At 42.4% G+C, this 13,981-nt stretch overlaps 1 protein-coding gene across 1 annotated transcript in view; it reads right to left on the bottom strand.

Annotated features, from left to right (window-relative positions):
- The window catches only part of Serpini1 (serpin family I member 1), a 75,180-nt gene that overhangs the window by 24,332 nt on the left and 36,867 nt on the right, over positions 1-13,981 (bottom strand). The gene's annotated exons all lie outside the window — the stretch shown is intronic.

The following is a 13,981-nucleotide window of genomic DNA, read 5'->3' on the forward strand; positions in this document are numbered from 1 at the left end:
AATAAAGAAATAGTACTGCTACATTCTGAGCAACAAGATGCCATAACTTCATGAAGTTAACAGTACGTGCAAGTGCATGAGAAGTGATTCTAAGTCATGCTTGTTGACGCTCACTAATATCTCACCATCATATCACAAAGACTTGCTCATGATTTCAAACCAGATTACCACAGTGCCCATCAGACTGTACAGGGATAGGATAGACTAATGAAAATCACCACATCCTTCTAGAGCTCGACATGAGCTAGTGTAGATAGGCATGCCCATTTTCTACCATTTGTATGATTACAGCCCTTGCAATTACCAACTGGTTTGAAAAGAGCAGACATGGGGGGGGGGCACACCTGCCCTTGCTCTTTGGCTCAGGCTGCAGAGCACACAGGAAGTGGCAAGCCAGAGACAAAGATTCCATCCACCTTCGAGGGCTGCTCATTCTCCCAGCTGCTGCTCTCAGAAGAAGGCAGCATTCGTGCACAGCTATCTCTGAAGAGTGTTGCCTCTCCTCTGCCATTATTCTAAAATTCATCTTCCCACAAGCAGCCTGGCTTGAACCCATGGGAGCCAGGATTCCTGCTTTGCCCAGTTCTACAATGTTGCCACTATAGGCATCTGGAAAGCAAAATTCCTTATTCAAACAACTAAGTTGATTATTTGTTCTTGATCATTTCTAAATTCATCATTAAAACAACCCATAAAGCGATATTGTACAAACACATGTGGAAAATGGTATTTTAATTAAGGTTGAGTATTAAAGAGTCTCCATTAATCAAACAGAGCTGTATATTTCTAATCAGTTGTGGTCAGAAGACCCTACTTTGTCCTGTCATATTTTGTAATCCTGTTTCAGAGAACTGTCTGACTACTTTGTAAATCCTTTACATTTTAGTTTGATGTACTGTTTTGCTTTCTTTGTCAGAAAGGTCTCCTGATGCCCATACCTGCCTGCTTTTGTATTAATTGTCACTCTTTGCCAGGCTAAATCTATCCTCTCCTTTATGGAGAGACCAAGCCTTTCATCCCCTTATGTGTCCCCCAATCGCTCTCAATGCATATCCTCTGGCCAATAGGAAGTAGTGCGGGAGCGAGGGTCACGGATAGCCTTGGTCAGCGTGTGGTTTCGAGAATGCTTTCCCCCTCCCTATACTCGCCAAGGAAGACAAGTACGCATGGGCTCTCCGAGAAGCTTCAAGAGCTTTCTCTTTATTCAAGGGAGGGGCAATCAAACTTATAGCAGTAATGACGAGGGAAGGAGAGGGACTGACCAGGTGCTAACGATAGGCTAATAAGTATGTCCATCCAAGAGCAGCGCCATAGGACCTCCCCCACGGGCTGACGTCATACCCCAATGGAACTGCCCCTGGGCCCTAGGCGGCGCCATCTTGGAGGCAGACACGTGGACTCAAGACCGAGATGGGAGGTGGGGCTGGTTCAGAACTACTCCTTCCGGTTCCGGACTGGGAAGGAGGTAGGAGTAGCTAGCAGCCAAGCAGCCCCAGGTCTTAAAGGTATAGCCATCCCCTACAACTCTTTAAGAACCGGTTTAGGCATGATATTGGCTTTCTTAAGCTGTGCTGCTACTTGGAGACAACACAGCCTGGGATAGGGCAGCTGCCATTCATGGAGCACTGGGACAGGAGACAGGTGCCAAGAACCAAAGAGCTGCATGTATTGTGACAATCTTGTTTCATTCTGTATTCCAGAGAACCCTAGAACCAGGCAGAAACACAGATAGAGATTTCTCTTTCTAGATCCAGATGGAAATGTGGCAGATACACCTCCAAGTTAAAAAAAAACACACACAAAAACAACAAACACCTTAAGATAAATCTGGTACTTAATTCATAGCCACAGAGTGCAATACTCTTGAGTGGAACTTAAATCCAAGTCCGATTCAAAAGCCTAGTCTCTTAACCACTACACTAACTACTCTAATTGGCTATTTTAGCTTTACCCCATAAAGACACAAATATGCACCCCCATGATTGCATTTAATGTTCTATCCACTATGGAGATAAGAAAGCAGATTTAATCTATGATAGTTGTATCATAGTTGTACAGCTACTTAGAAAACTGTGTGGAATCATGAGTATCGAATTTCAGGGTAACAGGTAAAGATGTTATGCATATACAACAAAACCCAATCTATTGCCAATCAATAACAAGGAGTTTGTTATTTTATGGGGTAAAAATAATACTTGATAACATTTTTTGAGTAGTTATCAGGCTTGTCTTATTTAAATTACATTCTCTCAGCCTTAACTTCCTCATTTGGGAAATGAAAATATGAATCTCTGTTCTATAATGCTATTAGACAGAAATGAGAGAATAACAGAAGACATGATTATGAGGAACTATATTCCCTGGGCATGTGTATTTGTTAGGTGAAACAAGATGCTACAGAACCACAACCAAAATTTCCCCATTCCTGTGTTGTCGTATCTAATATGGCACTACTATTAGCCAAGGGCTTTGAGGTACCATGAAGAGAGAAAAAGTATACCAGATGCTTCTCCTCAAGGGAATGAGGTGCCAGACTTTGAAGTCAGGCCCCACCACGTGAACCCTATTTTAGTATCGAACCCTGAGCCAATCAGATTTGTACCTGTGTTCTAATCTTGCTTGCACAGCTGATTGTTGTAACCTTGTTCTTTGCCTTTATAAGCCCTGTGTAATCACAGCTCGGGGCTCCCTCCTAACCTCCGCTGTGTCGGTGGGTAGGACGAGGCCCGAGTTGGCAGCTCGTTCAATAAAGCCTTGCCTTGCTTTTGCATTTCGGAGTGTCTGAATCTCGGTGGTCTTCTTGGGGGTGGTCTTGCAACTTGGCACAACATTTGGGGTTTCGTCCGGGATAGCCCCAGAGACCCTGAGATCCCAGACTCCGAAGGTAAGAAAACAGCCCTGTTCATTTGTCTTGTCCTGTAATTTGTCTGTTTGTCTGTTTTGCTTTTGCTTATACTTGTAGGGCGCGAGTCAGTTTGGTTTTTGGCCGGAACTGACCAGGAGGGCCTCCTAAACGAGACTCAACCCGCCCACCTTGTACTTGGGTCTGCTCCTTCTGCTTATCTGGCAGGAGGTTGTGGGCCAACTTGGGTCCACTCCTCCTGTACCCTGGCAGGAGGTTGTGGGCCAACTTGGGAGATCTCCAACTCGTAACTCGGGTCCACTCCTTCTGCACCCTTGCAGGAGGTTGTGGGCCAACTCGGGTCCACTCCTTCTTGCAGGAGGTTGTGGGCCAACTCGGGTCCACTCCTTCTGCACCCTTGCAGGAGGTTGTGGGCCAACTCGGGTCCACTCCTTCTTGCAGGAGGTTGTGGGCCAACTCGGGTCCATTCCTTCTGCACCCTTGTAGGAGGTTGTGGGCCAGCTTGGGAGATCTCCAACTCGTAGCTTTTCTTAGGCCTGTGTGTTTTCCTCCTTTTGTATTAATTGTTTGTTTCTTGTAGCCTTTTGGACTGAACATCTGATCAGAGCTATAGATAACGTTCTGAGGACCTCCATCTAGCCCCCTAGACTTGATCCTAGCTCACTGGAGGGAGGTTAAGGAGCTCATTTTTGTGTGTTTCTTTCTTGCACTGTGCCTGACAAACGGATGATGGGGAACGTTCCTTCCACTCCCCTGGACTTGACTTTAGCTCACTGGAAAGATGTACAGGTGACAGCCCACAATCAGTCAATCAGTGAGAATGTCCGCAAAAAAGAACTCTAGGGGACCCCACCCAGCCTTCTTAAGCAGAAAATTGTTTGGTGCGCTAAAATGTTTTACTAAGACTAAAAATGTTTTACTAAAACTATCAAGCCCTGGGAAATGAGGCTGGAGAATGGTAAAATCATTTGTTAAAGGTTTTTGTCTTAAAATGTACGGCCGATGCTTATTCAGCGCGCTTTAAGATCTTTTGAAAATATATGTGTGTGTGCATGTGTGAGTGTGAACATGTTCAAGACTGCAGTATGATGCAAAACTAAGTTTAAATTCAAAGGTCTTCATGCCATGCAGTAACTGGGACTGAAGAAAAAACAAAAAAAAAAAGGCTCTTTTGAAACAAGCAGCCCGTAAGCAAAGGGCGGCACCTGGTTTCAGATTGCCTGTGAGCTTCAGTTTTTCCAATGCAGATAAAAGCTAAAGTGTTGTTAGTGTTAGAAAGGCTTTGGAAATCAAGAATACATTTCTAGATAAGAAGTTTGGAAGTAAAATTGTCCTAAATAATTATTGCAAAGTGAGAAAGGGAGAATTATGGCTACCAAAATGTTTAATTGCCATTCCAGCTTCTTTGTAGTTTTTTTGTAACAGTTTCCAGCAGGCCCACAGAGAAGCACAGGTGATTCCTACAAGTTTGTCAAGATCTAATACTGACCCTTAATAAGTTCCAGGTAAGAGAGCATGCTTAAAAACTACTTCTGTGTGGACCACCTTGTTGCTTATAATTGGAGTAAAGTGGCCCCTTATAAGACTCACTGATCTGAATCTGCGGTTCGAAGCCAGCCCGGGCAAAGAAAGGTCCCTGTGAGAGACTTGTCTGTAATTAGCCAGCAGAGTGCTGGGAACGGAGTGGTGTGGAGCTCAAAAGTGGTAGGGTGCTAGTCTTGAGCTGGAGAGCTGAGGGACAGCACTCAGGCCCTGAGTCCAAGTCGAAAGTCACTCCTCCTGGGACAAAAGTGATGGAGCATCCAGAGGCAGTAAGCCACTGCTTGGATGGCAGAGATGGTGTCAGATCCTAGAGTCACTACTGTTGGCCTTTCAAAAGTTAAAGCCGGGAAGTCCTAGAAGAATAGTTCATAAGCATGCCTTTCCAATGCCCATGTCTGTCTACTGGGCAGGAATTTGCCAGTCATCTGTGATAGTGGTTAGTAAGGGTAAGTTTGTCAAATGAGAGGATAGATTAAAATCTCACCCCCCGCATTTACTCAGAGCCCTGACTGGCAGTGAGAATTTTAAGCTCATACATCTGTTTAGTAAAGAAAGCTTGTAGACCTGAGATTGTGTCCTTATTGAGATCTGTTAAAGGCCTGTCAGCTTGCCAATGCCCCCAATCAACAGATTACTAAAGGAGCTCGCCTCTGTGGGAATAGGCCAGGTGTGTATTGGGAAGTAGATTTCACAGAAATTACAAATATTTGCTAGTTTTTGTAGACACATTTTCAGGATGGGTTGAAGTCTATCCAACAAAGCATGAGACTGCGAATGTAGTGGCTAAGAAGATCTGAAAGAAATCCTACCCAGGTATGGCTTCCCATACACCGTTGGGTCAGACAACGGACAGGCTTTCGTCTCAAAAGTAAGTCAGGGAATAGCCGCTGCACTGGGGACGGATTGGAAATTGCATTGTGCTTATAGACCCCAGAGTGCAGGACAGGTAGAGAAAATGAATTGGACTCTAAAAGATATGATTCTGCTTCTGTCCCTACCCCCCATTTATTCAGACCAGGGGACTGAAATCCTAAGAACCACAGTGGAAGGAACCCTAGACGGCATCGCCACTTGGGTTCATTGCTTCCACGCCAGGCCAGCTGACCCCTTTGCCCTGGATGACAACTACCGTGATGGAACATGGGAGGTCTCCAAGCACCCAACTCAGCCACCTTGCCTTCGCCTCAAGAAAAGAAAGTTAGACTGAGACTAAGGTTATAGGTCCCTGGCTAGGTAAGGTCTACGCCCCTGAGTCAGCCTGAAGAAGTTACAGAAGATGGATGATCTTCACCCATCAGCCCCCCTTTAAAATCAAGGGACCAGAGTTGTTTTTGTGAAGATGAGGCAGGATAAACTAGAGGCATGCAAAACAGAGGTACAGAGACTATTCTTGTAAGAAATGGTGACAGGCCCTTTGGTTACTACATTGGGCCCTACTGGCCCATGCCTTACCTCTATATCATCCCCTAGACATGCAAGCCATTGAAATGGACAGAATGGAGCCATGATTGGCTCCCAAGGTACCAAAAAGAAAAAGGGGGAAATGAGGTGCCAGACTTTGAAGTCAGGCCCCACCACGTGAACCCTATTTTAGTATCGAACCCTGAGCCAATCAGATTTGTACCTGTGTTCTAATCTTGCTTGCACAGCTGATTGTTGTAACCTTGTTCTTTGCCTTTATAAGCCCTGTGTAATCACAGCTCGGGGCTCCCTCCTAACCTCCGCTGTGTCGGTGGGTAGGACGAGGCCCGAGTTGGCAGCTCGTTCAATAAAGCCTTGCCTTGCTTTTGCATTTCGGAGTGTCTGAATCTCGGTGGTCTTCTTGGGGGTGGTCTTGCAACTTGGCACAACAGGAATGTGAAGAGAATACAATCTATTTCAGAGGGTTAAAAAAATCTTTTGATGAAAATAGACCCTTTAACAATCAGAAGGGAAAAATCCTTTCGGAAAAACAAATACATATGGATCACAGAATTTACAAGCTGGGGATAATGACCCACCACAGAGTCTTAGCCCCAGGCCTGCAGCAGATGGTTTGTGATCCAGCCCTGGGCCTGAGCTCAGCAGGGCTCATTTTCTGGGGAAACCAGAGTTGTGAAGACCTCTGAGTATGGAGAGGGCCCCAGGAAAGAACAGCTATTGTGCGTGTGGGCAAGGGCTCTTCCAGGGAAGAGAGGCAAAGCTGGCGATTACAAAGCTTGCTCTATGAACAGAAGCCCGTGGCTGGGAATGGAAGATGTTTTAGTAGAGACAAAAAGAACTGCTTGGAAACACACACGTTTAGCCACAATGCCATGAGCCTTCTTCCTTTGCGAAGCACCATTTCCTCTTTTCAGAGAAAGTTCCCTGAGCCAGAAAGCCTGGCTTGGTCCAGGCTTTGCTGATCCCTCTGGCCCTTTGCTTTCTTGTCTCCTGAGCTCTCTGCTTCCTGGCTGCTTCTCAGTATGTGGAGGTATTTTTTTTTTTTTTGGCTGGAGACAGGATTTCCTTTCTCTGTTGTATCTTAAAAGCATAGCTGTTCCTTGGGGATATAAGCTCAGCCCTTCTCTCTTTTATGCATTTCTCATGCCTGCTGCTGAATTTATGAACAGAGATATTCCAATGAAGAGCTCTATTCAGATTTTTCCCAATAAAAGTAAAGTTTGTGCTCTAGCTTTTTTATTTTATCTTACTTGTTGTACTAGTTCTGTGGCTTGACCTCAGGCCTGCGCACTGCCCTTGAGCTTTTTACTCAAGGCTAGCATTCTAGCATTTGAAACACAACTCTACTGCCAGCTTCTCTCTCTTTCTCTCTTCTTCCTCCCTCCCTCCCTCCCTCCCTCCCTCCCTCCCTCCCTCCCTCCCTCCCTCCATTTCTGTTTAGTAGAGAGAAAAGTCTCATGGACTTTTCTGCCTGGGTTGGCTTTGAACCACGGAACTCAGATCTCAGCCTCCTGAGTAGCTAGGATTACGGGTTTAAGCCGCCAGCACCCAGCTTCTGGTTTTAATTTTTATCTTCATTCCTCATGTGTGCAGTTAATTATTCTTTAGATTTCTTTTACTCTTTTAATAATTCCTGTGGGCATATCAAATGGGAGGTGGCTCAATCAAATCCATGTTTTTTCTCAGTACTTCTTTTCCCCCTCCTTCCCCTTGCTTTATTGCTCATGTTCAATGAATCGTGTTCTCCCCACGACTCCATGGCCATAGTTAGGGTTCCAGATTTTCCTCCTTGATGAAGTCGCAACACCAGTGGAGGTGGCCATGCTTGGAATCCTTGCTTACTTCCCTTTTCTGTCCAATGCATGAACTACGTCTGGACCAAGTCCTTCACATACTCTGTTCCTATGGTTACAAGATGGACTTAGGCCTGTGGACTGAAGGCCAAGGCCATTGGTTTTAGCCATTTCCTGGGCACTGTGATGCATAAAACTTTCTTTCTTGCCTGTCATATTTGGTGCTGAGGTTTGAACCTAGTTTTTTTTGCTAGGCAGGTTCTCTACCATTTGAGTCACTCCTCTAGCTCTACTTGCTTTCATTATTTTACTGAATATTGTCTTAACTTTTGACCACTAGCCAGGACACTAATCCTCCTATTTATGCTTCCAATGTAGCTGAAATGACAAGCACATGTTACTGTACCTACTCTTTATATGTTTTTCATTATCTCCTCCCCTCCAGCTGAGCTGTGATCTTTCCAGACTTGTTGTTCTGAGTAGCTAAGACCACAGATGTGAGCCAGAGAGCTTTTGAATATTTTGTCCAGTATTGAAGTTTGAATTCTGGGCCTCGAGACAGCTAGGCAGACACTCTGTCACTTAAGCCACACAACTTTTAGCCCTTTCTGTATTTCATTTATTTTTCAGATGGAATCCTGTGCTCTTGCCCCAGCCGACCTCAGGCCATGATGCTTGTACCTCTCGATTAGGTGGAATTACAAGTGTTTGCCACTATGCCCTGCCACATCATAATGATCTACTGACTCTTCTTTGAGGATCCTTTGACTCTAGCCAGATTCCCCTTTACTACAGAAATCTGAAGAACTTCTACCTCACATTTCTGGCTTGTGCAGTTCCTCTGGAACTGCCCCAACCCAATTCCATATATTCAACTCCTAACCAAATCTCAAAAGTTTGGTTTGCTTCCATCATCTTCCTGCTTCTTCAGTGAGAACACTGATGGGCACCTCCTCTGAAAACTCAGCATGCTGTTATCATTACTCTCCCACAGCAGAGACTACTGCTTCTTGACATTATATATGATTCCAAACATGTGGCATCTCCTTTGCTAGGTTTTAGGGGTCCCAAATCCATTTGCCTTTGTCTATCTGCAGTCATCAGAATGAGCACTTAATGCGCTCACCTCATAGGTAGCAAATCAATATTAGTTGAATTAATTCAATACAGGATGTAAAAAGCACACAATTCTGATCACAATTTACAGGAAGAGGAACCATAACCTCTACGGTCCCCAGGTTTAATTCAATCAGAGTCCAGAAGCAGTAGCTCATTTCCATTTTTTATCCCCTCTGACAAAGTATTTCTTCATTGAACATGAGGCCATCTTGCAGCTCAGCAAAGTGGTACTGTCACCATTGCTGGCACAATTTGCACTGATTGAACATGCCATGTATTAACAATAAGCACACCACCTTGAAGGGTCACAAAAGGTGACTTCCAGACATTACTGCATTAATTTTAGCCTACAGAATGTCAGGGCCTCTCTATGAATCATAATAATCAACACATTCTCAAGTGAGTTACTTTTACATTACCATTACTTAGAAGATTTATTATTTTCCAGAGATGGATACAATGCTCTTAGAGAAAAACCACAAAGGACCCTGCTACCAAAATAATAGTAGATAATGCTGTGATAGAAAGTAAGGTGGATGCAGATGAGCTACAAATAAACTATCTTTAATTCTTTCACTACGCTTCCTTATTTCCTGTGGTAAACTTGGCTGTTTGCATATGTGTATGTGTATTTAGAAAACATCTCATTAAAACAGGTCAAGGAATGAGTACTGGTGACTCACACCTATAATCCCAGTTACATGGGAGATAAAAATTGTGAAGATTACAATTGAAAACCAGCTGGGAAAATGAAAAATTTACAAGACCCCCAACTTCAAAGAATGATGGGGATGCCTAACATACCAGTTTTGCAGGAAGCATGAATAAGAGGATTGTCTTCCAGCCTGGCCAGGGAAAATTGGGGGATCCTAGCTGTTCCAATAGCTAACCAAGGAAAAAGGGTTGGGATTGTGGTGGTAGAGCATCTGCCTACCATATTCAAATCCTTCTTTTCAAACACTTCGTACCACCAAAACCACCCCTGCAACAAAATGCAGGTCAGAGGACAAAACTTTGTTACAACTGAGCTGTCAGAAATCATATAGCTTGATTCCAGCATTATAAAAGATGCATTTACTTATAAATTGACATGATGAATTGAAACCTTTTTGTACAACTGAAGATAATAAAATTGTAATAAAAAATAAATACATCTTTGTTTCTTAAAGAGACTGATGATTAACAAATGCATCTTGATTTTTTCATAACCCTATCATTTGAAATTTTTTTTAAAGATGCTTTCATAATTGTTCTTTAGCACCTGACAAAAATGGCCAAAAGATGTCCTCTCTCTAGAAAAACAACAACAAAAAGCTTTGGTTGGGGATGAATGGGGTGGGGGGAATGAAAGAAGATGAAAACTGTCAGAAAGCAAATAAAATTAAAGTAGAACAAGGAAACTCATTGAGGAGGCTATTGAGGTGTCAGGAGAGAGGGAGGCAGGGGGAGAAAGAAAGAAAAAGAAAAAAGGAAGGAAGGGAAAGAAAGAAAAGAGGGAGGGGGAAGGAGGGAGGATGAGAAAAGTGGGAAGAAAGGAAGAAGTAGGGGGACAAAGGAAATATTCCTTCCAATCCCATCAAAGAACAAACATTGCAAAACGAAATTATAACAGTCTTTTAAACCAAATATATCTGAATTTATGAAAATTTACTACTTTGTTATTCCCTTTGCCATTGGTTTTTTTTATCATCAGTGTTAGGAAACCACTGTTCTTTCTCTTTTTCGTAGTACTAGCTCACCTGATAAAATTTGGAACAAGTAGAAGTTTGCAGGCATTTTTTTTTTGTTTTGTTTTCTGGTTTATGAAGAGGAAGGCAAATGTGACAACACTAACAATGAAGCTTGGAAATTTGTCAAAGAATTTGTTCCCTCCTTTCCCCCAAATGTAACTACCTGATGGGAATAAAAGAAAATCTGTTTAGCAACTTGTGATTTAGCAAATATTCCCTTTGTGACTGGTATGGTGTTCTTCCTGCCCCATTTAGCTTTTCTCAGGTATCCAAAGAATCCCATTAGCGCTCAGGGACACAGGTGTCATTTCCTCTGCCAGAAAGTGTTACCTTCAAGAAGAGTGAACTACAGGCTATTTGTCATTCCTTCTCTCACTTATGTTGCTTCTCACAGCTGAATTTTGCCCTTAATGTTTAATCTGAAATTATCCTCAGTAGGTTTCTGTATATGCAGAAGGGAAGAGAAAATGTTCTGCTACTACTTGAGGATGTAATGTTACTATAATTGATGCAAATATCTGTCCTTCTAAAAAGGGAATAGCTGGGTGCTGGTGGCTCATGCCTTATCATCTTAATAACTTGGAAAGCTGAGATCTAGAAAATTGTAGTTTGAAGATGGCTAGGGGGGAAATTTCCATGAGATCTCCTCAACCCATGGCTAAAGCACAGTTTTATGAACCTGGCATCCCAATCTACATAGGAGGCATATCCCAATACCAAGCCAGCCTGGACAGAAAAGCAGCTCGCCCCCATCTCCACAGAGAGAAAAGGAATATGAAGGCCTGAAGGCCAGTGACTAAAATCCCAGCAACAGGGAGAGGCCTACAGTAGGCAGATCTTGGTTCAGGCACACCCACTGGTGGGAAACAAAAAGACAAGCTGCAGATAGAGTGGTAGAGGGTCAATCTAGCAAGCACTGCAGCCCTGAGTTCAAACCCCAATGCAGGATATAAGGAAGAGGGATGGGAAAATCTTTCAATATTGGGTTATCCAAAAGAAGCTTGCTGAAGGCAAGAGAATTTTCCAAATCTCTCAAAAAACAAAACTGTTTACAAAACCAGGAAAATATGCTATGTTTAGGACTGTTATTCAGGTGCTAAACTGGAAGTTCTCTAATAATTTCTAAAACTATAATTACATTGAGGATCTATGTGAAAGATATAAACATCAGGGTTGGGGTAGGCATAATCAAGTGGAAATGTAGAAAAAGGACATTGCAATATTCTTCGAAATGTCTCTGGATTACATTTCCAATCACAAAGGCACTAAAAAGTTTTCTGTCAAAAAGACATCACTTTATGTGTTCAACCCATGAACCCAAAGTGACTTCAGAGAAATGTCAACAAGGTTTAGATTTAAAGATTTTCATCCTGAAGGGAAGTTATGTCAAGGCGTGCATAAATAACACTCTAATGTTTTTCTAAAGATGCATACATTTTTTTTCTTTTCAACTTTTCTTACTCTCCTCCAAAAATCATAGTAAACTGAGATACTGCCTCAAGCACATGAGCTGAAACCAAGGAAATAAAGAACTATGAAGAGGGTTAATTCTGTAATTATAACATCTGATACTGTGAAGGTTCAGAAAACCATGCCACCAAATACGGGAGAGGCATTATAATATTATTATAAGATATTTCATGATATAAACTATTATTTATAGATTATGCATAATATAAAACATTATAGTAACTTAAATGGCATTTAAACATTAATGGTGATGGTAGAGGCTTTATTGATATTCACTCATCTGTCTTAGGACCAGATCACTTACACAAACCCCAGTAGCCTCCCATCTATCCCTGAAGTTTCAAGTGTGAGAAAGAAGACAGAAATGTAACCACATATGGACAGTCATTTCCACCAGAAACTAAATTCCAACTGGAATGATTTGCAAGCTAATTTTTGTTTCCTCCCCAAATTATTTTATTATCCCTCCTCTAAATTTCCTACCCTACCTCTACTTTTTCTCAGCAATGCAGAGAGAATTTAAGACTAAGCATTTCATATTCCTTCTGAGTTCTAGTCTTTTGTATGGCTCCTGTATTTATGCACATGAACACACTTTCTTGTGGCCTTTCTCCTTTTTTTCTTAGGCAGGAGAAAGAACTTTATTCTGAACTGCTGCCCCCACGTGCCATGGCCGAAGGGAAAACAGGGCTAGCCTTTCTCCTTTAAACCACACTCTCAGTTTGTTTCAGTGATTGCATCTTGAAAGGGAATCTGAACTTCCAACAACACAAAGAACTTAATCTTCTCTTCATTTTCCAGCCACACTTTACCTAGCACTAAGTTTTCCATAGTATTCATTTATGCTCTTTTGCCTTGTCCTATTGAAGCCATAGAAAAGAAAAGATCCTCAAGTGATCTCTCAACCAAGATGAATTTGGGGGAAAAAAATCTAGGTAAATCCAAAAGGCAGAAAAATCTGGGTAAATCTAACGGGCAGAACCTCTAAAGATTTCACTTACTGGAAAAAGCTACAAAAGAAATGTCATGCATTATCTAAAACAAAGACTTCCTGGGTATCTGACACTGATAGCAGTTTTGAGCCCTCTTTTTAAATAATATCACCCTCTGCAGTTCTCTGTAACAATGTACAGCACATACCTATGACAGATGCACCCTATCTTTTCCCTCTGGATATTGACCAGTTTTGTATTTATTAAACTAAGTACTTTAGTATTTCTTTGGCAGTGCACAAGGCTACTAAGATTTCATCTTGGCCCAGGAGGCCTAGACTACAACTGCCACTTGTGATGGAGAAAGGAACCGTAAACCTTGAGGAATACTTCATAGCTTTAATAACCGCTTGGAAAATTGTTTTAGCTCAATAAATAGATGGTAAGTAAATGAAGATCTGGACAGTCCTTCTTCCTCCTTAAGCCATAAGAAAGTTCTCAGGTCAAGAGCTAAAATACTTAGTGACTTGGTGTCTTTAAAAAAGTTAGAATAACAAAGGTAATTACCATAATAATAATAAAGGTAATTATAAGAAAGATTATTTATGATGGTAAGGAAGATTTTATTTAAGAGGACTTCCACAATGAGCATTTTTGCATTCATGAAAAGTCATTACAAATGACTCCAATTATAAGAACCAGGGGGCTTAGGTACCCAGGGAGTAGAGCCGGGAAGTGAGTTGGAAGAAGGCTACCACAAGCAGCATTCTGAGAAATGGAGACTCTGATCGCACTGACTAGACTGGATTCTTGCAGTAGGCAGTCCAGCCTGGTAAGATAAGGAAGACAAATGATACGAGATTTGATCAGATATCAGGGTGTAGTTAGAGGGGATATTTATAAATCTGAGCCAATAGATTTCTTACTAAAACTAGAATAAGCTGATCAAGGACAGAGCCCAAGGCCTAGTTGACCAGAGGGCTTAGGGGAGATTGACCAAAGTTCATTAAAGAACATTTTTACAGGGCTGGGGATATGGCCTAGTGGCAAGAGTGCTTGCCTCGTATACATGAGGCCCTGGGTTCGATTCCCCAGCACCACATATACAGA

Source organism: Perognathus longimembris, chromosome 5 (assembly GCF_023159225.1).
Source record: "Perognathus longimembris pacificus isolate PPM17 chromosome 5, ASM2315922v1, whole genome shotgun sequence".
NCBI lineage: Eukaryota > Metazoa > Chordata > Mammalia > Rodentia > Heteromyidae > Perognathus > Perognathus longimembris.